We start from the raw sequence: 27049 nt of genomic DNA on the forward strand, positions 1-27049 counted from the left end.
CATTTTATTTTCTCTTTATTTTATTTTGGGATTAGTGTTCTCCATTCTATTTTCATTGTTATATTATTGGTTGTTTCTAGTCTGCATTCATATCCAGGGAGCTGTTGCTGGAATTTGTTGGGATTAATGGCTGTTCTATAGGAGTATTCTCCTCATATAAAAAGTCTCTTCCCCTCTTCCACTTCATTCTCTCTTTTCGCTCTTTTTTTTTTTTTTTCTTTTCTTTTCTCGCTTTTATTTTCCCCCCTCCTTTTTCCCAATTTCATTTTTGCACTCCTTTTTTTGGTCCCTACTTTTCTTTTCTTTTTTTTCTTTTATCTTTTTCTCTTCCTTCTTCCTTATCCCCTAATTCTCTTAATTCAGGTGGTCACCTTTATTTGGAGTTATTAATATCGTGAATATATTTGTGTATAGTGCCTGGTACGTGGTGCCTTGTTGTGTTGTATTTTGTGCCTTTAAATCAATGCAGCAGATCCAGGCAACAGCAACCTCCTGAGCACCACATCCTCTGCTGAGGAACAGCAGCTGTACGTGAAACCTCGCCCCACCAGCCAGAAGAGCCACCACAGCTGTGAACAGCACCCACCAGAGGAGCTGCTGCCAACTGAAGAGCAGCAGCTACCGCAACCGCCCGAAGAGCAACCACAGACCAAGGAGTCACTGCCACCCAGGGAGCAACCACTGAACGACTCAACATCTAGATATGTCAGTGAGATCAAACATGGGTAGACAAAGAAACCCCCAAAGGAAAGAGAAGGAGGACTCTCCAGAAAAGCAGCTAAGTAATACAGAGGCATGCAACATGACAGATAAAGAATTCAGAATAAGGGTCCTAGAGTGCATAAACCGGATGGAGTGAAAAAAAAAAAAATTCTCAGTACAGTTCTTTTAAAAAATTGTTTTTAATTTTTTAAAAATATTTTATATGCCCAGAAAAGTAGAGAATGTAACAAACCAGGATTTTAAAAGACAAATATCCTGTTATTTATATTTTAGATACTTTATTTTTGTTGGAAAGAAATAAAATATTACAGATATAGTTATCCTTTATATAAAATATCCTTTTTATACCCATCTTTCATACTGTTTTTCTTCTTTTCTTCCTAAAAGCAACCAAATGCCTGAAATTGTCACTTTTCCTATACTTTTACTATGTGTATCTGTCCCTAATCAATATATTTATTAGTATTTGTGTTTTAAAATTTACCTGAAAGGTATCTTCACACATCTAGAGTTTGTTATTTTTCCAATCTATATTTATTGTAATTATTGACACATTTGGGATTATTTATAGCATCTTAGAATTTTTTATTTACCAAGATTTTCAATGCTTTTTTTCTTTCTGGTCATTTTATGAATAATCACTTCTTTATCTCCTTTTTGTTTCCACACTGATTTGGACAATAAACATTAGATATCATCCTAATGTGATTACCACTTTAAATTAAAAAATACACATTATTTTAAAAAATTCTAGGTCTCCATCTCAATCTTTTGATATTTATCCAAACATGTTTTCCCTATGCAGATACAAATACCTATTTTCCCCTTTTCCTTCTTTAAAAAATGGTTATACTATACACACTCTTCTACAGCTTACTTTTCTCAAATATATCTTCTGAACATCTCTCTCTGTCAGTAATGTGGTTCCATCCACATTTTTAATGCCTACATAGCAATGATAATATCTAACATTGCAGAGTGATTACTGTGTGCCAAGAGCTTATCTCAACTATTATTTACAAGAACCACATGTGGGGAAAAGCCCCATTTTGGAGATGAGGACCTTGAGGCTTAGAGAGGTGTGGTAGGTTTAAAAAAAAAAAAAAAGGATAGAATTTCTATTGGAAAATTTCCTAGAAGTGTAGTTATTTGGTCGAAGGATAATCACATTAAACATTTTTATAAATACTGCTAAATTGTCTTGTAAAATGTTCCCAATGAAGCTTTTAGACAAGAATTAAAATCAGCAGGAAAAGAATGAACAAAATGTGTGGAGGGATCTGGCTCATTGGTGACCATTTCATCAAAGCAAAGAACTGAAGTGACCACATAACTGAAAGTGCCTTTCTCTCTCATTTCAACGGGAGAAACTGTTCCAGAGGCGTCCCTCTGGTTCTGTCTTCTCGATGGCTTTGTGGATAAGTTCAGTTTGTGCTTTTACTTCTGGGCCTTGCTTCTTATCCGTTGAGGCAATAAAGACTGACAAAAATGAATAGCCTTTTTAGTATCCCTTGTAGTACACATGCATTCTAAAATTCTCTATTCCTTCAACTGAAGCTAAAGTTTCCCAGGTGCACAATTAGATACTTTAAAATACTAATAGCATTTCATTAATTTTGAATGATAGGCTTTCCAGCAGGGCCCTGGAACCCAACTCTTGGCAGAAATCCATGGTTTAAAAAAAAAAATTAGCATAGGCTCAATTGCATGGGCTCTGGGACTACCTGGCATTTATGGGAGCCACCGAAGCAGGCCCATTGGGATTTAAGGACCAATTCCCCCTCGACTCTACATCAGAACAAACCTCTTCACATTAAGGGATCCCAGGCTCTGAAAGACAAGGAGTCTTTCTTGCTGGAAATAACTTTCACTTTCTTTGGGCATCTTAACTCTATCTTTTATCTAGAAAAGTGGTCTCTTTCACTCCTGGCATGCACCAATGCTTTTGCTGAGCTTGTAGATCTGATAGTATACTTTCTTTTTTCCCAGGCTCGTTCTTTTGTCTCCTCTTACTCTACTGCTTTGGAGATTTGGGGTTGCTCCTGAGACTGTGTTTTTCCATCTTTAGAGCTGTGAGACCTTTTCTTTCAATTGTTATACTTGGTTTTCCTCGCTCTTGTGCTCCACTGCTACGTCCTGGGATGTTGTAATGAACATTCTCTTAGCGAGAAATGGAGAGATGTCTAACAAATGACATTTATTTGTCTATTTGCTTACTTACTTATTTTTGCTTCATTTTACCTAGGAAATCAGAATGGAAAATTTGAATTCTGATCAATTTTAGGGTAGTATAATGAATAATAACATGTTCTACTTGTTGAATATTTATGATGTTCCTGACACTATTTTGTTTGTTTGTTTGTTTTTTTAATTTATTTTAAATAAATGGTCTAACTTAAAGTTCTCAGGACCATTCTGTGAGTTAGGTGCTATTTTTATCCCTAGTCCACTGATGAGGAGATCAAGGCTTTAAGAAATTAGACAACCCTCTCAAGGCTATGTGGTAGTAAATGATAAACGGAGATTCAAATACAGGCTTGTTTGACCAGTCTGTACTCTTAACCACTATACCAGAATTTTCTTTGGCATTTTAAATCATTGGTAAGCAGTGCTTCCAAGAATATTTTTAAACAGAAAAAAATTAAACCCTGAGCTAGTTAGCTGTGGTGAAGTAGAAAGAACACTGGATAAGAGTCAAAAGAGGGAGCCCTTGGTGTGTCCTTAGCCAGCTGAGCAAGTCCCCAAGTCCCCCGGGTAAGTCGGTCCACCAGCCCCGCCCATGGCCTTTGATTTTCCCATCTGTAAAAGCGCCAATCTTCTAGCATCCTTAAAAAAAAAACTTGACTTCCTCTTCTTTAATTTTTCCTATACTAAAATAGATGAAATCTGCCACTCCCATATCATTTGTGACAGTTAAGGCTGGTATCAGATGAGTCAGTTGGCACGGGGCTACTTGTCCTGAAAGAAAAAGGAAAGAGCAACGATTAAAATGCCAACCCCCTGGCAGAAAGCAAGCTAAGCATAATGACTCAAGTTCAAAGCCTAGAAAATCTTGGGCGGAAATGGAGTGGATATATTCTTCTGCCTCTGATTTTCTCTGTGTATATTCATCATTGACCATAGAAAAGTGGATAAATGTGTGGCTCATCATTTAATCATCATCTCAAACTTGCTCAACCCACTGTGGAGTAATAATGCTACTGAACTGTCTTTGCCCAGTCATAAATGAGACCCAGCTATTGAGAAGACTTGTTAACTTTCTCAAGCATGTATCTTCATTCTATCACACAGCTTCTTAAAGATTCCCATGTGTTATGGGCTGAATTGTGTCCTCCCAAAATTTGTATATTAAAAAGTCCTAACCCCTAGTACTGCAGGATATGACTGTATTTGGAGATGGGGCCTTTAAAAAGACAATTAAGGTAAAATGAGGTCATATTGGTGGGCCCTAATTTAGTCTGACTAGTGTCCTTATTAGAAAAGAAGATTAGCACTGACCAATGTGGCCCAGTTGTTAGAGCACTGTACCATACACCAAAAGGTGGTGGGTTCGATTCCAGATCAGGGCACATGCCCAGATTTCAGGTTCAGTCCCCAGTCAAGGTGTACACAAGAGGCAAACAATTGATGTTTCTCTCTCACATCAATGTTTCTCTCTCTCTCTCTCTCTCTCTCTCTCTCTCTCTCTCTCTCTCTCTCTCTCTCCATTCCCCTCTCTAAGATCAATTGATCAATTGGAAAAAAAGAGAAGATTAGGGCACAGAAACACAGATGGAGGGACACCATGTGAGGACACAAGAAGAAGGTGGCCATTAGCAAGCCAAGGAGAGAGGCTTCAGAAGAAAATCAACCTTTTAACACCTTGATCTTGGACTACTAGCTTCCAGAACTATGAGAAAATAAATTTCTGCGCTTAAGGTACCCAATCTGTGGTAGTTTGTTCTAGCAGCCCTAGCAAATTACTCTACCATGTTTTAAATCCAGGGTTGTTTTGATTGATTGATTTCAGAAAGAAAGAGAGAGAGAAAGAGAGATAGAAACATCAATGATGAGACAGAATCATTGATTGGCTGCCTCCTGCATGTCCCCTACTGGGGGGCCGGGGTGTGGGGGGTAAGGGGATGGAGCCTGCAAACTGAGCTTGTGCCCTTGGCTGGAATCGAACCTGGTACACTTTAGTCCGCAGGCCGACACTTTATCCACTGAGCCAAACTGGCTAGGGCTCCAGGGTTGTTTTAAGGTTCTTCTTTACTTCCCAAAAGATCTTCATCTTCATTTTTTTCTTTCCCCCTTTGTTTGAGCTAGATATTCTTGCCCTAATAAGTTATACTCAGGTATCAAGCTTCATTCACTTACTGGGGTAAAGTGATTTTCTTATTAGTGTTTGTAGGGTACCCAATGTTAGATGAATCTTAACTGGTACTTGAATATAGCCTACATTTCTATACCTATGTAATAATTTAATTTTATAACTAATAAAATAAATGAACTATATGTAGTTGATTTCTCACCCTTGATGCCCAACCCAAGAATTTTTCTCCTATGTCTTACTTCCCATCTTTATAAAATGGTAGAAACAGCAGCAGCCACTCAGGCATAGGTTCTCAAGCAAGGAACTTAGGAAGTCATTCTTGATATTTTTTTTTCCTTGCCAACATCCAACTCATTACTCACTTCTGTTCATTCTTCCTTTAAAACATCTAATATTAAAGGACATGGAATATTAAACTATAATATTAAATTTGAATTGGAAATATTTACATGGACTCATGAATAAAAGTAGATACAGGTGTGTATCTATCTATCTATCTATCTATCTATCTATCTATCTATCTATCTATCTATCCTTCCTAGGTCTGTCTACTGAAAGAACATAGTAGCAATAAGCACACCTTGAAGCCAATTTTGGGTTTCACTTATCATTACTTACTAAAAATAACAATGATCTTTGGAGAAATAGCTGACTGTAGTTGTTGGGAAGGAAAACTACAAGGTGAGTTTAGGATATCTTGTTGTGCCAGAAACCAAGGAAGTCTTTGGTGATTTATGAGGACATGTTAGAAGTAACCAGGAACTACTTTGAAAAGACTTCCATTAGACAAATTTGGACAATTTGAATTGTAAACATTGAATACATAAAAATCTGTGAGTCCATAGTGATATCCCAAAAAGTGAAGAGAAGGATAAAAAATTCATTTGCTTCATTGGAGGTGACTATTCAATAAATCCTTACTCTCAAATTGGTAGTAAAAAGAAATAACTAAAAATTTACCTAACCTTTCTAGGAGGAACTGTATATCATCCTAGTTGATGAGGGAAAATTCATCTTTGGAAAAGAATGCCAAAGAAGGAGTGGTAAGATTTAACAGTCACTATTTCGTAACCCCCAATGAAATGATTGATTAAGGCAAGGATTATCAATGGTGCAAGAGTATTACACAACTGGATATTCACACAGTGACAAAGCATCACCATGCAGGTTATTACTAATTGCAAAGGTCACAAAGGAGCAATCTGGAAGTTACCACTCTGGCCAAGTGATTGATCTTAGTAGTGAAAATATGAGGTTCTTGCATTGTGTTCCTTCTGACGTGATGCAGATAAAATTTATAGTGTTGTTTAGGAGCGATTCTTGCTAAAAACAAACAAACAAAAAAACACCAAACAAATAAACAAAAAACAACAAACAAAACAACAAAAAACTTAACCTGGAACTAATTAAGTCTTTAGAACTAACTTCAAAAATACATGAATTACAGGGACTCAAATAAAAATCAACTTATAAGAAAACCCACAGAGGAATCCTAGATGTGAAGTATTCTTTTGGGTTTTTCCAAAGGTCATTATCAGCAACAGAAAAAGAGTAGGGGAACTGTTATAGTTTAAAAGGGACTGCAGAGATAGAACAACCAAATGCAATATATGAACTTTGATTGGGCCTTGGCTTGATAAAAACATCTTTGGGGGATAAATAATTTAAATATGAGTTTGTATATTAAATGCTATGATATTATTTAATATTAAGAAACTAATATTAGTTTTTTAGATGTGATAAGACATTGTGGTGATCTAGAAGAAAATTCTTATTTTTATGAGATGGGTATTTAGGTGTGAATAGTCATGCATTCTACTTTTGAAACACACACACACACATACACCTTTTAATAATGTAATCACGGAATGTCATTCCTATTTGAAATCTCCCAGTGCTTTCCACTGTATTTAGAAATAAATCCAAGCTCTTTGACATAGCTTTGTAAGGAGCTTTGTAATGTCTAAGCTGGTCTCTCTGACATCATCTTATGTCGTTCATTTCCTGAATTATTATAATCTTACTAAAGGTCCGGTGCACAAAAATTCATGCACTGGGGAGGTCCCTCAGCCTGGCCTGCGCCCTCTCGCAGGCAGTCTGGGAGCCCTCAGGTGATGTCCGACTGACAGCTTAGGCATGGGGAGCAGGCCTAAGCCACAGTCTGGCCTCCCTTTGGGGGAGGCGAACGGTGGCAGGCTGATGGGGGACAATGGTGCTGGCTGGCAAGCAGCTGGCCCCGTCCCCCGATCACCCCCCTGCCACCACTGGTTACCACCGCCCCCCCCCCCCCGCCCTAATCGCCATCCCCTCCCTCTGCCTGCTGGCACCCACTTGGCTGGCCTGGTGCTGCCCACTCGCCGGCCCTGCCCCCCGCCGACCGGTCGTTCCACTGTTCAGTCAATTTGCATACTAGGCTTATATTACATAGGATAACTTCGCTGTTCCCCCTGCCTGGACTTTCTTTTCCCAGGTCTTCATGTTGTTCAACCCAGATGTCACCTTATCAGAGGTTTTTATTTATTTTCCCATCCAATGTTTTCCGCCCATTAGCTTCAATTTTTCTTTATTATCTTCAGATCACTTACCATTTCTGATATTTCACTTATCAGTAACTGATATTAACTTATTTGTTTATTTGGAGCTCCATGAGAGCAGGCATCTTGTCTACTGTGTATTCCTAGCATACAGGACAGAATCTGGTACTTTTCATTTGCTCAGTATGTATTTGTCAAATTGATGAATGAGCTTTAAAGATAGAATAAAGAACACCTATAGAGTCTAGTAGATGTCAACTTTTTCAAAGCAGAGGACTCTTATCAAACATAACATTTAGTTTTAACTTATTATTTTATGTATTTGTTTACTTCTTTTTCCTTATTTCTTGACAATTATTAGGATTCTATACACATAAAAATGTCCTTAGCAAATACTTAGCTATTTAATGAGTCTTTGGTCAACAAGATCTACCACCAGAGGGAAATCAATCCTCTGACCATTGGCTGTAGACAGTGAGAAAATCCTGACTGGAGAAGTAGACCCGACTCCAGTGGAACAAGAGCACATGAGAAGCACTGACTGTTCTGGCAGCACAGCTCCTCTGGGGCTTCCATACAGCTCTGCAGAGAGAAACAGTAGGAAGCAGGAGAGGTGGGCCCTCATCTGGAGCACCCAGAGGAGAAGCAGCAAGACTCTTTAATACTGGCCTAGAGCAGCCCTGAGCCAGTGGCTACAGCACTGCAGAAAGATGGCGGTGGTGGTAGTAATGGTGGTGTCACAAGAACAACATCTCTGGGAGGTACTGACATGTGAAGCAGCCTCCCACCACGCTCAAGCTATAGGGACTTAAGAAGGAGGCAGTGATAGCAGTAGCAAGCAAGTGGCAAGAAGAGGTATTTGACACCACATACTCTTGCGGGAAGCCACCACTTGCTGATACTGTCAGGAGAGTGTACCAAGGAATGCAGAAGGCCGGTGGACCTTGGGCATTAGCAGGGATGATGCTGAGCACCTTGTCTGTTGAGATAGCAGTGGCTGAAGGCAATTCCCTAACCTGATAATCCTTTTACTATTTACCAAACTTTACCATTGACATGCCTGTATGCATTGCTAAAGGGCAAATGTGTATTCAAGTAAATAAAAGGTGGACCAGGCCAGAAGTCGTTGTGTCTCTTCAAGAAAGACCCCACCTGGCCCCCAATGTCTCCTAAATTCATATTTCTTGTATAGCATTTTCATTTGTGTGTCGGCCCCTCCTTCAGATCCTGAACTCCGCCACGAAGGTCGCAGCACACTCTCCCAGGTGGTATGAAGGGATTGGGGACCTGGAATTTCAGCAGTTGAGCATGTGTAATCTCAGCCCAAGTTATTGGTTTTGTTGTCATTTGGGCTTTGTTTATCTTTCAGTGTCATTTTTAAGAATTAAACATACTTACATACTTAGAGATGACAGAGATGTTAGGTTAGCAAGCAAGGACTTTATAATCTATATATATAAAGACTCAGGGGCCATCACAACCAAATGGATGACTGAACAGACAACCGAACAGGCTGAGTGGGGCAACAAGGCCAGCAGGGGGGTTAGTGAGGGACGACCAAATGGCTGAATAGCAGGCTGTGTGGGGCGACCAGGCCGGAGGGGGGGCAGTGAGGGGCAACCAGGCCAGCAGTGGGGATAGTTGGGGGTGACCAGGTCAGTAGGGGGGGCAGTTGTGGGTGACCAGACTGACAGGGGGGGCAGAGGGGTGACCAGCCCGGCAGAGTGGGCCAGTGAGGGGTGACCAGGCTGGCAGGGGTGGCAGGGGTGACCAGGCTGGCGGGGGGGCAGTTAGGGGTGACCAGGCTGGCAGAGGGAGGCTGTTGGGGGTGACTAGGATAGCAGGGGCGGCAGTAAGGGGCAACCATGCAGGCGGGGGGGACAGTTAGGGGTGATCAGGCCAGTGGGGGGGCAGTTGGGGGCGACCAGGTTGGCGGGGGGGGCAGTTGGGGGTGACCAGGCCAGCAGAGGGGGCTGTTGGGGGATACCAGGCTGGCAGGGGGAGCAGTAAGGGGTGACCATGTAGGTGGGGGCAGGGGACAGTTAGGGGTGACCAGGCCAGTGAGGCGGGCAGTTGGGGGCGATCAGGTTGGCAGGGGAGGCAGTTAGGGGCAACCAGGCCAGCAGACAGAGGTGGTTAAGGGTGATCAGGCTGGCAGGGCAGCCAGTAGTGGCAATCAGGCAAGCAGGCAGGTGAGCAGTTAGGAGCCAGCGGTTCTGGTTGTGAGAGGGATGTCCAACTGCTGGCTTATACCGGCAGTCGGACATCCCCTGAGGGGTCCCGGATTAGAGAGGGTGCAGGCTGGGCTGAGGGGACCCCCCTCCATGCATGAATTTTGTGCACTGGGCCTCTAGTAGTTCTTATAAATGTGTTTAAGGGTTGGTATTTTTTTAAAACAAGCACAGAGAGTAAACTTAGGAAGTTTCCCATGATGGCTCAAATACTGACTTTTAAGATTTTCTTTAAAAGACAATTGACTATTTAAAGCAAAAATAGTAACTTACGCCCTAGTTGGTTTGGCTCACTGGATAGAGCGTCGGCCTGGGGACTGAAGGGTCCCAGGTTCAATTCCGGTCAAGGGCATGTACCTTGGTTGCAGGCACATCCCCGGTAGGGGGTGTGCAGGAGGCAGCTGATCGATGCTTCTCTCTCATCAATGTTTCTAACTCTCTATTCCTCTCCCTTCCTCTCTGTAAAAAATCAATAAAATATATTTTTAAAAAAATAGTAACTTACTTTGGGGCCTTTAACATTTGTAGAAATATGTTGTATGAAACAATAGTGCAAAGAGCAAGATGGGGAACAGGAAGTATACTTTTTAAATACTGTACATGTAGTGATGTAGTATGAAAACATAGTAGACTGCTATTAAGGATGCATGTTGCCATTCTTAGATCAGCCATTAGAAAGTAAAACAAAAAGGTATCGTTTTTTAAGCTAATAAAAACGATATTTCTTTCTCTCCTTTCTTTCACTTTCCTTCATTTTTGAAGGACATTTTTGCTATGCTTTTAATTCTTGGTTAATAGGTTTTATTTCTTTCAGCACTTTAAAGACGTTATTCCATTGTCTTCTGGCTTGTTGAGAAGTCAGTATTATTGTTCCCCTATGTCTTGAGCAGAATGAGTAATTTTTTCTGTGGTTGCTATTAAGATGATTCTCATTGATCCTTGGTTTTCAGAAATTGGACTATGATGTGCTTGCTGTGTTTTTTAAATGTGGCATGTGAAGTGCTTTACAACCTCTAACTGTTGGGTTGGGTAAAGCAATCAGTGAAGTCACAACTGCTGTGCCAATGGCTGTTCCTCAGAATCTCTTAACAATTCACACTGGAAAAAGAGGAGAACAGGATGCTTAGAAAGGAGGGCAAATAGTGGCAAGGGGATGGGGAAAATGAAATTACTTAAAGTCTGTGTTTTAAAATCTCATTAAGCTTCACTTTTGATGAAGTATAATTTGAAAAGATATATTTATTTTTAGAAAGCAAGTCATAAGGCACTTAGGGGTTAGTTCACCTACGGAGATGCTAAAAATTATATTTGAATTGTCAGTAATTCTAGTTTTAGCTCTAAAAAGCAAAATATAAGTACTAAAGAAAGAGTCTTGAATCTCTGGGCAAAGAAAGACATTTGCTTTCTCTAAAGGTCATCTAGGATGAGAATATAGCTGTTTGAAGAAAATGTGTCATTGATGATCTTTTTAAAATCAGATTTACTATGAGAGATTTTGTTTTTGTAATATTAAGGTGTTTTTTTTAATTTGCTTGTCCTATATAATAAAAACCTAATATGCAAATCAACCGAACAGCAGAACAACCAGTTGCTATGACACTCACTAACTACCAGGGGGCAGACACTCAACGCAGGAGCTGCCCCCAGCCTGCAGGCCCCAGGCTCCCCGATCGCCCCGCCATCACCCCACAGATCAGCCCTGATCATGGGCCAGGCCCAGGGACCCTACCCATGCATGAATTTCATGCACCGGGCCTCTAGTTTTTACATAAAAAACTGAGCTTGTCTTGAATCCACAAGTGACATATTTGGGTTAAAATTGCTTTCAATGATATACCATACACTTCCTAATTATCTAAATGTTTGCAATTACTGTGTATCTTCATTAAAATAGATGTTTGCGTTATACTTTAAATCTGTATTTTTGGGGGACAGTCTCACATTTTGTAAGAATAGGGAGGTTTGCTAAGGCTTCTCAATAATGGGAATGCAAATGTTGCTAACATTTGAGCCATGCTCAGTGAAGAAAAGAAAGTTGGGGCCATTTCAATACTCAGTACCCTTTCTTAGCATAGAATGATAGAGTATTGGTGTGGAAAGGATTGCTTTTTAAAAAAAATACTCAAAATGTTACTATGTGCCAAAGTCCTTCATCTTTGGAAATTTTGTGGCTTTCAGGGTCACAGGCTTTGTGTCATATACCAGCAGAGAGCACAGTTCATCAGCTGTGGATATTTTTTGCGTGCTTAGTGTTGTCATAGCTATTTCTCTACCTCATGGACTGTATGACACCTTTCATTTTAAAAAGCCCTTTGTGTTTGTGATTACTGTGCACTTAAGTTATTGGGTCTGTGGTTGGCCTCCCAGCTGTCCGTCCACCGGCATGAGGTCATAGGAAAGCGGCCACAGTTATCAGTGTCACCGTGCTATTCTGTTAGGTTAAATTGAAAAAACTGATGTTATCCAAAGAAAACTTCTGGTATAAAAATTATTTTTGTCTGTTTTGAATTAATGAAGCAGAAACACAAGCTATGAGTAATGTTTATAAATGGCTTTGGATTTTCTTCTATGAGGACTGTCCTCAATGTTAGCAGCCGTAAGAAGATACCATGTGTCATATTAGTTTTACAATATTAATGTTTGTACAGGATGATGGCAGGAAGACAAACTGGATTTTGTTCCTTATTGGTTATTATCGGTTGATGACAATCATGTGAGGGATTATGATAAACCATTTGAAATTGCTATTTGAGTTGGCAATTTTATATGGCTCTAGGAGACAAGATATACTTTAATTAGTTCTCTCTACATCACTGTGAGCCTGCCACAAATATTTTAAGTTAATACATGTAATTTAAGAATTGGAATTTGAAAGGCAAGATCTGTTTGTTCTCATTCTTGCTCTGCTTTTACTCTTTATTATTGCTCCTTTACTTTCATGGAAATTGCGACTCCATAATCAGGACATCTGACATTTGCCACCCTGTTGCCTCTTCGCTGTAAACAAATACAAGCAAAATATTACTTACTTGTGTGTTAAAATCATCTTTAGATCCTTCTAACAATAATTTAAACTTGCAGCTGTTCCTTTGTGAATTTTTATGAGTTCTTTTGTCTAGAAAGAAGATAATTCCATCATAGGAATATATTAGAAGTATTGAAATGCCTCCCCCCTCCTCCTTTTCCATATTTCTCCAGTTGCAATTTCATCTGCACAGAAAAAGAACTCTGGTAGCTTCTGCCAGACTTTCAGTAGGAAATGCTTTAAAAACAAGCAACAGCTATTTTGAGGACCGACTTTCTAAAATTATATTCAGGTAAGTTAAATGTCATCCCTGATAGCGAAAAGTAAGCATTTAATTTAACCATGTCGATCAAAATGTACTTGCCTTCAAGTGTTTTTAATATATCAGTACTCCTGGGTGGATTTAAATTATATTGACAGAAATATCGATTTCCTCACATTTTCAAATATTAAGTGGGTTTTAGAACCTGGTCTACAGCATGGTTGTTTTTGAAGGGAAAAAAATATGTAATTCAGCCAAGGCTGCTCTTGTTTTCCCTTTATTCTTTAAGCCAGAAGCAATTACTTTTCATTTCAGGATTAAGCGGCTGTATCATTGCCGTTCGCCGCTGAGGCTCCTGGTTTCAGCATGTCTCCTTGGTTCCCGGCCAGCCTGGGTGTTCAGGTGGCAGCTGTGCCTGGGAGTGCCTCTCCAACCTGCATTCCTTGGCCATGAATTTTGCAGCCCTGCTTATCTGATGAAGACCTCCCCAGGGTGAGTTGCTCACAACACTGTCACACAGACTTTACTGGATGATATGGAAAGGTACTGTGTATTTTTCCTCCTGGAATGCCAGCCAATCCTGACTTACCAACCACCCCTTCACTGTGGCTGATCATCACAAAAACCTGGTACTTAGATCCCATGAAACCTGTTCTACATAAACCAGATTCCAACAGGAAGCCTGTGAGTGCTCTCTGTGATGCTGTCACCGAAGCCGAAGCCTGTTCAGAGAATTTTCAGCAATTATATTTGTTCCAACATTGACTCTCATTTCTCTGCATGAATTATTTACTTCAATGTATACTTTTCCCCCCTTTATTTCTTATTTTAGAGAGAGTGGAAGGGAGGGGGAAAGACAGAGAGGAACATCGATGTGAGAGAGACACATTGATTGGTTGCCTCCCACACGGAGCCTGCAATGGAGGTACATGCCTTTGAGCGGAATTGAACCTGGGACCCTTCAGTCCACAGGCCGATGCACTGAGCCAAACTGGCTAGGGCTTAATGTATACTTTTAATCTATAAGTGCTATCACCAGCGACAACACCCAAAGAGCTCTCTTCCTTCTCTTGAAACCCATGACTTTCCTGGGGTAGCTTGGCTTTAAAGCACGCTTTCTCGCTATTTCGTGTGTCTTCCTTTTGCTTTCCCAAACCATTCTCTAAATTCCTTGAGAGAAGAGACCCTGAAATCTGGTATCACCTTTTACAGACAAATAGAAAAAAAAGCATTTGGACAGAGAGACCTTTGTTGCTCTTAGTAATTGAGACAATTTGCCTTAACATGTTCAGAGGACTCTAGATTATCTGCTGTAAAATATCACTGCTCTCCTTTCCCCTGCCTGCCCTCTGCTGGAACTGCTAATGAGCAAAAAGATGGTCGAAACAGAACATCATAGGGGGAAAGTAGGAAAACAAGGGGCTCGTCTTACTGAGCCGCTAGTTGAGTGACTGTGGTTTCTGAGTCCCTGTTATGGATGTTAGAAGGTCCTCGTTATGTCTCTTGGATAACTAGCAGCCTCTTCACAAGACCCCTTGTTGTTTCAACCGTGCATGGGGATGTGAGTCTGCCTACTGACATGAGAGACCAAGTGACCTGGTGCGCCCTCCTCTTCCTCTGGGCTTGTGTCATCTCCAGAACCATCCAATTGGTGGCAGCTGGCTGAGCCAGCCAGGTAGTGCCCCTTCCCACACACAAATGCCCTCTCCCTGTTCACCAGCCTCTCAAGCCTTCACCACCCTCATATATTGTAGGGCACGGTCATGGGGTTAAGCCTGGGACTGACCTGTTGGCAAAGCCACAAACAAGTCCCAGCTTAGAGGGCACAGTCCTCTTAGCATAATTAGGCTTGACCTTATAACGTTCCCTAGATCTTATCTGGGTAGCTAATGGGCTGTGGGAGGTGCAGCAAGTGCTGCCAAAACAAGTGAAACTCGCAAGAACATTATAACTATGGTGACCACTACCTTGTTTACCTCTGGCTATAAAATAAAGGCTCAGTTTGCCATCTGGGTCTCTCTCTGTGGCTTCAGCCAGGCACAGGAGATCCACCTAGACCAGGGGTGGGCAACCTTTTTGTGAGTGCGTGCCAAACCAGCAAAATCTCTGACTCAAAATTTTTGTGTGCCAACCCTAATTTTTTGAGAATGTGTTATGCCTACTTGATACCTCTTAAGGTGTACGTATGTGAAGAACCTTGAAGAAATAATAAAATTCATTCAAGCAATAAAAACACAGTATATAAGGATGAAAAATGCATTTATTTTTTAATGTATACATGTACATTGATAGTCTGACAGAAAACTTTATGACTCCGTTTGATATTATCAGTGGGACTTTTGCTGCTGAATCACTGATGACAGAGATTTTACATCAGGTTTATATTTCATGACCTTCAGAGATATGCACGAGCTACTACTTTCATCCATCAGGCTACTCCTATTACGAGACTTAACAAAATTAATCACTGAGAACAAAGATTCACAAGCATATGTGGATGAAACCAAAACACTGGTCGGATCTAGGAAGGCAGGGAGAGTTAAGGCAGAGGCATAGAAATTGCTCTTCCCCTCTCTCGTCAATCCATGTCTATTGTCTTTAAGATAACTTGTTATGTAAAATTATTTATCTAAGATGCACCCACACTGAATTTATCTGAAAAATAAAAAAGTCGATATTAAGAAAAAAATTGTAAATGGAAGATTATAAGAGAGGGTTTCGCGTGCCAGCGAAACTGGTGTGCCATGTTTGACACGCGTGCCAGGGGTTGCCTACCCCTGACCTAGACCCAGGTTATTCTCTTTGTCTTTTCTTTAATCCTTCACTGCCTGCCCCCTCCCCTCTTCAGGCTCACAGAACCCTTGGCTGTGCTGGCCTGGCACAATATATAACAGGCATCTACAAGGATCTGGCAAGACTGCCAGTTTGGTAATGCAAAGCAGGAGATAAGTTTGAAACTCTAGACCAGTTTCCAGTTACCAAGGGCAGCAGGATGTGACAGCTGCTGAAGCAGCCCATTTGCCCTTGGAGAGAAGCATGAGTGTCTGATCGCAAGGTGACCTCTGCCTGCTGCTGGCTCAGGGGTGCTGTGGGCAGTCCCTGGTCAGGTAGCTGGATGTTATATAAAAGAGGAGGAAAACGTGTGTTTTTTGCCTTTTTTATTATTGAAAGAGGGCACTCTGGGAGGCAGAATCCATTAGCTGAATCCATTTCAGTATCTATGGGTAATTAATTTAGGCAGCTTTAATGCACTTTTATTATGTAGCCTTTAAGAGCTGTTCTGGTAACTGTCCACCCCATAAATACTAGAACTACTTCACTTGCAGAATATGCTTTTTGGGAGGGTGAACCTGAATTATTAGCTAGATATGAACTTGCACACATCCCTGTCCAGACAATGCAAAAAGTGCTTCCTCATAGTTTGGACACTGTTCAATACATTTGAAAGTGGGGTAAAAACTGCTCAAATGTGACACCCTACATTTTAAGTCAGTGGATAACTCAGTCTGGTTGCCTCTGAAAACATAATTTTGAAAATGAGTTTTACCATACTGTGGACAGAATAATTGATTTCCTCTTTTCATTATGTAAGTTAAACACTAGACTTGGAATTACTAGAAGTAATAACACTGTTAGCCAACAAGCCTTTCTTATAAAATGATAGCATTTTAATGTATTATATGCATTAGCATTTATTCATGCCTAAGATTTCATCAATCAATTTCCCATTTTAAAAAGACATCTTGGGGAAAGACAGTGGAGAAAGGCTGACTTCCTAAAGCAATGTTGTGAAAGGCAGCAGGTCTAGCATTCTGGGCACATGTTTAACTAAATAGCTAAATAACTGTTTGGCTCCAAATATAAACCCACATTTTTTTTACATGTCTACCTTATGAACGTCAGAGTTTTAAAAGGGAAATATTTAAATTTCACTAGTTAAGAGGTGTGCTGTATTTGTTCAAAATGACAGCTATCTCTGATATTTTTAAATACTTACTTTTCTGCTTTGACAGACTTCTAACTACTCTTTCGTTTTAATTTTGTTTACAGTAGCATATTTTAATAATTGGCTACAAATTAAGTGAATATTAGTACTTTGTAATGGTTTTATTAGTTAATTGCTTTTGAAAGATATTTTCAAATAAAAGTTACTTCAAATTAGAAGCTCTAAGAATCACTACCCCCAGATAAATGTTCATTTTAAATCATTTATTTATTTCACTCATGCAACAAAATTGTATTTAACACATATCAGGACTGACTTGTCTCAGGCTCCAAGCACCTGATATAAGTGGTCCTGAGGATGTCTGGATTGTGTCCCAGGAACACTTCTAGGGCTCAAACTCTCTACCTCTGACTAGTGTTTCTGGTTCTTGTTGCAGATGGCTTTCTTCATGCCATGGGGAACGTGGCTCCTAGTGATCTTGCTTTTCCATCTCATCCTATCAGCAATTCTACCAGCAATGAATTGACTATTTGGCTCTTTCTCTTTGGCTCCAGTCAGAGTTACTTGCATTGGATCAATTTAGATCACATACTTCTCCCCAAACCAATCACCAAGTCAAGAAGATGGGGTAATATGATAGGTTCAAACAAGATCACATATCCACCCTTGTCATTGGAATGTTTTGTTGTTTTGTGTGGGGTTTTTTATGGAGGGAGGTGAATTGAGTAAACAAAGATAATAACCTTTATTTTCTATGAGATGTAGTAAAGAAATTAATATTTTCATAGTAGAGTTGGTTTAAAGTGACAAAAGACTAGAATCTTAAATGTCGGTTAAGGCATCACCAGGCCCAAATGGACATGTCATGTGGACTTTTCAGCCAAGAAGGGAAGCCTATCACACTTTTGTCTCCCAGCATCTTAGCTCCTAGAGTACAAACTTAAATTTATTTCTTAATATGCATACCTTTTAACAGGAAAAGTTATAAACACTTGGGTATTATTCCAGAAAAAGCAGAACTCTTGACAGAGGGTGATTGGAGGCTGGACCACAGACTGCCATCTCTGTTTGAAAAACTGTAGGATGTTTTGTCCTGTGGGAATGCATTATTTTAACAGCTTGCTTAATGCTTTTCCTTCCTGTGGAGAGGGCCGGGGATGGGAGCTCCTAACAGCCATAGAAATTGAATTATATAGTAAATGAACTTCTCTTACAGTCTTTGCTGGGGTTATTTAAGACATTGAACTGTTTGCGCTCGACTCCAGTACATCAATGTTCACTCACCATTATATCGGAGGGAGAACTGTGGTATTAGAGAGCTGGAGAATTTGTGACAGAGTCAGTGTTTTTACTTTTTTGCCAACATCATCATTTCTTTACTCGTTTCACATTTCTTCTGCCAGTCGGGCCCTCAACTCAAGACTACCTTGATTACTTTCAGGTCATAAATATTTCTAAACTATTTTTTACCTCAAAATGTTCATATCTTTACAAAGTGTTTCCCCCCATATTTCCAGTACCCACCTACACCATAGATAATTATTGCAATATTATTGACTATATTCCCTATGTTGTACTTTAGTACATCTCTATGACTATTTTGTAAAGTATATGATTGTTTAGCCACTATGCTGTACACCTGAAACTAATACAAAGTAATATGGAATGTAAATTATGATTGAAAATTTTTGAAAAAAAAATTTTAAGTTTGTCTTTTCGCTGACTTTTTTTCTTCTTCTTTTTGTCTCAAAATTAGAGGCATCTTTTCCAGCTTGCTAAGGACACAGTGGGGAGGTGATGAGCCAGGAAGATTGCTCTCATTGGAACCCAAATGCTGGCACCCTGATCTTGGATGTCCAGTCACCTGAACTATGAAAAAATAAACTTCTGTTGTTTAAGCACCCAATCTATGGGATTTTGTTATGACAGCCAGAGCTGACTGATACAATTTCTCAGATTTAGGCAGGGAGAAAAAAGTGTCAAAATAGTGTTCTCTTAGGATGAAATAAAAAGAGAAAAAATAATCTATACTTGTACCAGCTTGTATATATTTAAAATCCTGGGAAGTAAATGAGAAACTAACAATGTTGGTTACCTATTTTGGGGGCATAGGAACTTGGCAGATTGAAGACAGAAGTTGAACCCTGGCCAGTGTCAATCAGTGGATAGAGCCTTGGCCTGCTCACTGAAGGATTCCCAGTCAAGGGCACGAACCTGAGTGGTAGGAGGCAAACAATCGATGTATCTCTCTCACATCTATGTTTCTCTTTCTCTCTTTCTCCTCCCCCCCCCCCCCGCCCTTAAGCCTTCCCTACCTTTCTCTCCCACTCTCTCTAAATATATCAATGGGAAAATTCTCTTTGGGTGAGGATTAACAAACAAACAAAAAGAAATGGAAAGAGGTATTGCTGTATATCTTCTTATAGTTTTTTTTAAATAATTCTTTATTATTGAAAGTATTACATATGTCCCCATTTTTCCCCCATTGACCCCCTCCATCCCACTCTGCCCCCCTCCCCAGGTCCTCATCACCCCATTGTCTGTGTCCATGTGCCATGCACATATGAATACAAGGTCCCTGGTTGATTACCTCCCATACACCCACCCTCCCCTACCTTTCCTCCGATATTCCGCACTCTGTTCCATGTTTCCATGTCTCTAGATTCACTCTGTTCATCCGTTTATTTTGTTAATAGATTCCATATATGAGTATGATCATGTGATACTTGTCTTTCTCTGACTGACTTATTTCACTTAGCATGAAACTCTCCAGGTCCCTCTATGCTATCTCAAAGGGTAAGAGATTCTTCTTTTTTACTGCTGCAAAGTATTCCATGGTATAAATGTATCTTCTTATATTTTTCTGTTGTTGTTATTCCTCACCCGAGGATATTTTCCCATTGATCTTTAGAGAGAGTGGAGAAGGGAGTGGGAGGGACAGAGAGAGACACATCAATTGGTTGCCTCCCACACATCCCTGACCAGGTCCAGGGATTGAGCCTGCAACTGAGGTACGTGCCCTTGACTGGAATTGAACCTGGGACCCTTCAGTCCTTGGGCTGACACTCTATCCACTGAGCCAACCTGGCTAGGGCTTCTTATACTTTTGATGCTTGAACTATGTGAATGTGCTACCACTTTAAGGAATAATAATAACAAAAATATTTTATTGAAAAAACAAGATTACATTGAAATAAATGATGATATTGAAAGAAGACTTCAGATTAATGGAATAATTATAGCTCAAGCTGTCATTTGATGCAGGCACAATTTGAAGAAGATGAAGGAATATGAGTAGTGTATTAAATTGCTTTCTCAGTCAGTTCTTTAATCATCCCCAATACAATGTAGACAGTTCTTATTGTCTGTTGGCCTTTCCTTGGATCTGCATTGGTTACTGCTGTCAGAATATGCATTTGACTGAAAAATAATGGCCACGGGTTTGCAAGTACTCTCAGCAACGCCAAGACAGTCTCTGAGAGTAAAGCCTTCTTCTTCAGCCTTCCTCAGTTGTGGTCCTATTTTCAAGCACAGCAGCTGCTGAGAAAAAGACCTAGTTCTTCATTTGAAAGAGGTCCAGGCCTCTTCTGTGGGCATAGATGTAACTTTTTCACAACTTACTTTGGCAAAATGAGCATCCAGTTGTTTTAGGAACATTATATCATACTACCCCAGGTTGTTATCTTTAAATGAATTCCTGATTATCCTATTTCTGTTTAACATCTATCAAAGATTTCTTTTCCCTTGGCCATCTGGCCTCTGCCTAACTCTACTCCCATCTACTTACTGTGAGCAGTTTTGCCATGACCCCAAAGTACCTTTTGTTCTGCCCCATGCCTTCTCACATGCCATTTCCATTGCCTGGATCACCTTTCTATTTGTTCCTTCTGATGAAGCTCCCCTAAATGGAAGTGAGTGTTTTTCCTGACATCACCCATCAGATTCAAGAAGTTCGGGGGCCATAGTATATTCATTTTGCATCCCCAATGCTGGCATCCGGTAGGCACTTGATGGTTGAATGAATGAATAAATATACAGTCTGGCTGATATGTTAATGACAAAAATATCATAGTGCCCCATAAGAAAATCTTAACCAATGGTTATAGAAAATGCTTCACAGGAGGGATTCTTAGTCTCTGAGTTGTAACTGTGTTATTCAGCCCCTCATTGACTTGAAGAGCTGAATTCTGTCAGGAGCCTTTTGATTCTTTGGAAAACTTTCTATTTTGTAGGGGTGTGTGTATGTGTGTGTGTGGGGGGGGGAGCGGTTTGAAAACTCTACTGGAAATTCTCATCTTAAGGCATCTCTTTGAGGATCTCCTCTGTTTAAGATCATTTTATTTCTTACATGTTCAAGCATAGAGGACCGCACTCAATTCAGTAGATTTTCATCCTTATTTCCAGAAAACCACATTTTGTATGCTTTGTGGTAAAGGTATATATCTATAGACATCACCCTGGGGAAGTGAGCCTTTGGCTAGAACCTCAGATCCACATTTGCTTGCCAGAGAGCAAGAGTGACAGCAGGGTCATCTCTACCAGTTTGTAGTTAGATTTCTTTCTCATGTGTCTTTCTCAAACATGTTCTTTTAAAATGGTATGCAATTTGCAGGGGGGAAAAATCACTACGATTTTCAAGCTGAAAGAATTCACTTTCCAAATGAAAAGGGCTGATTTGGGAGGGTTTGAGCTGTGTCAGTAAGGCACTAGTGAAACAGATTTTTGCATTAGGCCCATTATCTTTCATTAATTCTGTTTATCCTGAACAAAGTAGATAAAATAAATGCTTGAGCTTCAGTTATTCAGACATGCTTATATAAGTATGGCCTCATAATAATTTGTTTTCAGAGTGCATTGACTTTAATTGTCCAACTGATGCTGTTGAAATGTGTCCATTAATATATCTAATATCTTTAGATAATATATCTAATATATTTAATATAGTACTCATTTTCTACAGTATCTTGAGATCTAATGTACAGCATGATAACGGTAGTTAAAAATACTTTTTTATATACTAGAAATTTGCTAAGAGAGAAGGTTTTAGGTGTTCTCGCCACAAAAAAATAAATGGTAAATATGTTAGGAGATGGATATGTTCCTTAGCTTGATTGTGGCAATCATTTTACCATGTATATGGATATCAAAACATTATGTTTTACTCCTTAAATAGATGCAAATGTCATTAAAAACAACAACAACACACCAAGATTTGCAATAGTTTGAATGTGGAAGGCGATATGAGAATCCAGCTGTCCTCCACTTTGCAAAAAATATAAAACAATACCACTAGGTACTGTTTTTGGAGGTTGTGATTACTTTTTCATAAAAATGTATTATTTGTATTCATTTTGGTGAGCATTGTCACAAGCTTGAGTTCAATATACATTTGAGCACAACCCTGACATTTTTTTTAATGTAAATTGCACATTTGCTCTTGGTTACATGTAGATGAAGGCAAAACTTAAAGCCAACAGAATTTGCTGGACCTTGGTTCTGATGCCATTTCTTGCAACATTTAGAGATTAAAATAATAAGAGTTCTGAAATATTTCTCCCACCCCTGAACTTCAATCATTTTGCAGTTGCCAAATCTGCACAATTTCCAGATTTGCCCTCCTACAGTAGTGTCTTAATTAAATAATTAATTAAGTCCTTTCAAAAACCAGCAGTTCCCTGTGGGTTGCTTCTATAATTGCCTCTTCATTCATCAACTAAAGGTCTACCGAAGCCATCTTGTTTCTCAATGTAATGATTTCCTTATTTAATTCATGCAGTTGTTTATAGCTTACGTCTCTCTGTTTGGTGTCATTCTCTGTTCAAAATTGTCCCAAAGACAAGACCCAAGTATCTTTAATTTCTTTTCTACGGAGCCTACACAGCATTATATAATATTAAACAGGGAATAATTATTTTTAGTGCGATGATGCTAAAGACAGGAATCTAAGTAGGCTGATCAGATGTGAATTTAACATGGAAAAAATTTATTGAAGTTCTGCTTGTGCTGTTCATAGCACACAGTCGCCTGTATCAGCTGCTAAGAAAGAGTTTAGTGTTATGTGAAAGCAGCAGTAAAGATGTTCAAAATAGCCAATTCCCAATGAGTCATAAGTGCACTATGTGTCCCTTAAGTTGCTCACCTGTTTTTGCCCCAGGACCATGTTTCTGCTTGGCCAGAGGCTGAAAGGCATATAGGAGGTCAACTCAGCCAATGTTCTAAATACTGATAGTTCTGGTAGTAAGATTATTCAAAGAGAAGCTGGCAATGATTGCCAAATCATTATTTTGAGGGATTATTGTGGAATATAAATCTTGATAGTCAATTTGCATTACCAAATCAACATTCATTGAATGCATGGTTTGTAAAACCATGGAATTTAACATGGAAAAAATTTATTGAAGTTCTGCTTGTGCTGTTCATAGCACACAGTGAAAAAAAATTCCTTTTTTTGTGTGTAAAAAGCTCAGTATGGTATGCCTGACTGTATTTAGCAGAGAAAATCAAATAGTTCATCTTGATGGACTAGCAGAACTTGGAGAAGGCAGCCTTGAAGACAAAGCAGTTTACTAGAACTGAAGAATTTAACTTTTGTTCTAGTCCTCCCTTCTTTCAGCCTTGTCAACAGGAAAACTCTCAAGGTTGATTTCAAATGAATTATCCTGGGCAAATTACTCGCCCCTCCCCCCTCCAAAAAAAACATTTATCTGTCACTTCATGGAAATTGCTACTGGTCCTCCGTGGTACAATATTAGCTCAGGCATTGCACACAATTCATTGTATGCAACAGAAGTTGAAAAAAACACATATATGTGATATCTATACTAATAAAAGAGAAAAATGGTAGTTGGCGTACGACGATACCCTTTTCATTGGCTAATCAGGGCTATATGCAAATTAACTGCCAACTAAGATTGGCAGTTAACTGCCAACAAGATGGCGGTTAATTTGCATATGTAGGCACAATGCAGGGAGGCGAAAGGGAAAGCAGGAAGAAGCCCCCTGCCACTGACAGTGATCGGAAACCCAGGGGGGAGCTAAGAGCTGGGGGGCAGGGCAAAGGCGGCCCTGGGGCCGCCTTTGCCCTGCCCCCCAGCCATGATAGGAGAATCAGGCGCCTTTGCCGCCCTGGCCAGTGATAGCAGGAAGTAGGGTTGGAGCCAGCGATGGGAGCTGGGTCCGGTCGAAGCTGGCAGTCCCAGGAGCTAGGGGTCCCTTGCCTGGGCCTAAAGCGAAGCCCACGATCGCGGGGCCGCTGCCGCTGTGGGTCCCCGCTGCCCAGGCCGGACGCCTAGGCCAGAGGCGTCAGGCCTGGGCAAGGGGCCGATCCTGCGATTGGAGGGTGATGGGGGTCAACGCCTGAGGGCTTCCCAGTATGTGAGAGGGGGCAGGCTGGGCTTAGGGACACTCCCCCCTGCCCCCCCCACACACACCCAGTGCACGAATTTCGTGCACCGGGCCCCTAGTACAGTATAAATAAACAAAATGTCTCCTAAGCTGGCTATGTATCGATAAACTGAGCAGTATTATAGTTGAGATCTGAAACCACAGCCTTTGGTGACTTAGCTGCCAGTGCTCTTCCACGAGAGGTTTGAAAATGTTTGACTTAGAGACAGATTTTAAAAAGTATTGAGATAAATAAATGGTGGCCCTACCCAGTTTGGCTCAGCGGATAGAGCATCGGCCTGCGGACTGAAGGGTCCTGGGTTTGATTCTGGTCAAGGGCGTGTACCTTGGTTGCGGGCACATCCCCACTAGGGGGTGTGCAGGAGGCAGCTGATCGATGTTTCTCTCTCATCGATGTTTCTAACTCTCTATCCCTCTCCCTTCCTCTCTGTAAAAAAATCAATAAATAAATGGTGATGGAAGGAGTCTTGACTTGGGATGATAAATACACAATACAGTATACAGATAATGTATTATAGAATTGTATACCTAAAACCTATGTAATTTTTTAAAAAATATTTTTATTAATTTCAGAGAGAAAGGGAGAGGGGGAGAGAGATGGAAACATCAATGATGAGAGAGAATCACTGATTGGCTGCCTCTTGCATGTCCCACACAGGGTATCTAGCCCACAACCCAGGCATGTGCCCTTGACCGGAATCGAACCTAGGATCCTTCAGTCCGCAGGCCAATGCTCTACCCATTGACCCAAACCGGCTAAGGCAAAACCTATATAATTTTATTACCCAACTAGAGGCCCGATACACAAAATTCATGCAAGAGTAGGCCTTCCTACCCCCAGCTGCCAGCATCGGCTTCCCTCTGGCACCCAGGATGCAGCCTTCCCTCTGGTTGCTAGCAGGCACCCAGGACTCGGGCTTCCCTCACAGCCCCAGCCTCATCTGGAAGGTTATCTGGAAGGATGTCCAGTCTAATTAGCATATTATACTTTTATTATCATAGATGTCACCCCAATAAGTTCAATAAAAAAGTTTTAAAAAGTTCTGAGATATACATTTTGCCAATTCTATTAATATTTTTTCTACTTATAAGACCCACATATTTTTGAAAATATGCTTGTAAGGTGTGTTTATGATAACATTTATTTCTCTTTTAAAACAACTCCAGACCCCTTAAGTACTCATGTTTTCAAGACAGAATTAGAGCATTTTTACTACTGGAGTGCGCATCTATGATCAAACACGATCACACACTCTAACATGAATCAACAGCAGTTTTATGACTCCTACAACCAGAGCAAGTGTTAGGCCTGATGACCAAGAGCTGAGAAATATGTAAGAAACGGCACCTTGCACAGGCTCTGGTACTAAGTCCCCACATTTCTTATCCAGGTGAACAATTCTTTGTAATTCAGAAATCCAAAGGACTCTGGAAAGCAAGACTTTCAGTAACAAATTTGGTGGCCTAACCTGATGAGAAGCTTTTTAATCCTGATTCTCACTAAATGGGAATAAATATATTGGATATGAGGTGCTGCCCCAGGCCCACTGGGGAGGGAGGTGGTGGTGTGTAAACACATATACTCACCTTATTACCTTTCTAAAATCCCCAAAGTCTTAGGTTTTAAAACATATATGGCACCAAAGGTTTCAGATAGGCAACTGTGAACTGTACTTTTCCTTATAATACTAAAGATCTTTACAAAATTATTAGGAACAGTAGCATATTAAATCTTCCATCACCTATATGGGGTAGTTAGTGGTTCTCATAACACCATGTACAAACTATAACACGTACTAATAGTTTGTTTTCAAATTAGTGTCATCTGGACTAGATTGACAACTCTTCCAGAGAAAAATTGTCTTTAGAAATGATGTTTATTTATTTTCTAGTTATAGCCCAAGTATATGCTCCTTGAAAAAAAATTAGGAAAAAACAATTTGGAAAGTATACAAAAGTTAGAAGAAAATAAAAATCACATACAATTCCACGTCTTAAAGATAAACAAAGTTGCTATTGTATTTTATTATTTTTTTCCTATGCATAATTTTAAAATGCAACTGGTATCATAAATACTAAAGCATTATTGTCATTTTCCCCCAGTTTTATTGATATTATTGACATTGTACCCTGTATTCATTTAAGGTACACAGCATAAGGACTTGATATACATACATATTGTGAAATGATTACCACAATAAGTTTAGTTAATATCCATAATGGATGGTAGCATGATTTTCAAAAGCTTTCTTTTTAGTGGCTTCAGAGTATCCTGCAGGTATGGATGTACTATGATTTATTTAACTACTCCCTTATTGTAAGGCTTCCCAGTTGTTCCCAATTTATTAAATAAAGAAACTGTTTCTTAAGCAGATTATTAGCCACAGTGCCAAGCATACTTAGTCACTCAATTAAAAAGTGTTGAGCTGATTAAAGTAATTGTCATTAACTAGGGTCCTAGTACAAATCAGTTTACTATGTTTAATTAGTCACTTAGGAGGAATCTGAGAGAATGAACTCCAGAGCAGTACAGCTTGGTTATGGGAGGGGGCAGGTTAAGCCCAGGCTGGTAGGGGCAATGCAGGGATGGGAGTCGCTAACAGTTGAGGGTC

The 27049-nt window shown here is 40.1% G+C and overlaps 1 protein-coding gene across 5 annotated transcripts in view; it reads left to right on the plus strand.

The window, feature by feature from the left end:
• Nucleotides 1-27049, plus strand: part of DDAH1 (dimethylarginine dimethylaminohydrolase 1) — a 246329-nt gene that overhangs the window by 63195 nt on the left and 156085 nt on the right. For 2 of the 5 annotated variants that reach the window (XM_059689001.1, XM_059689003.1), the window contains 2 exons: nucleotides 12999-13117; nucleotides 13403-13579. The gene's annotated coding sequence lies outside the window, so the exon portion shown is untranslated. Of the gene's footprint in view, nucleotides 1-4622; nucleotides 4642-12998; nucleotides 13118-13402; nucleotides 13580-27049 lie in introns of those variants that run through there. The other 3 variants (XM_059689002.1, XM_059689004.1, XM_059689005.1) reach the window with 3 other exon arrangements.

The sequence above is a fragment of the Myotis daubentonii genome, chromosome 3 (assembly GCF_963259705.1).
Source record: "Myotis daubentonii chromosome 3, mMyoDau2.1, whole genome shotgun sequence".
NCBI lineage: Eukaryota > Metazoa > Chordata > Mammalia > Chiroptera > Vespertilionidae > Myotis > Myotis daubentonii.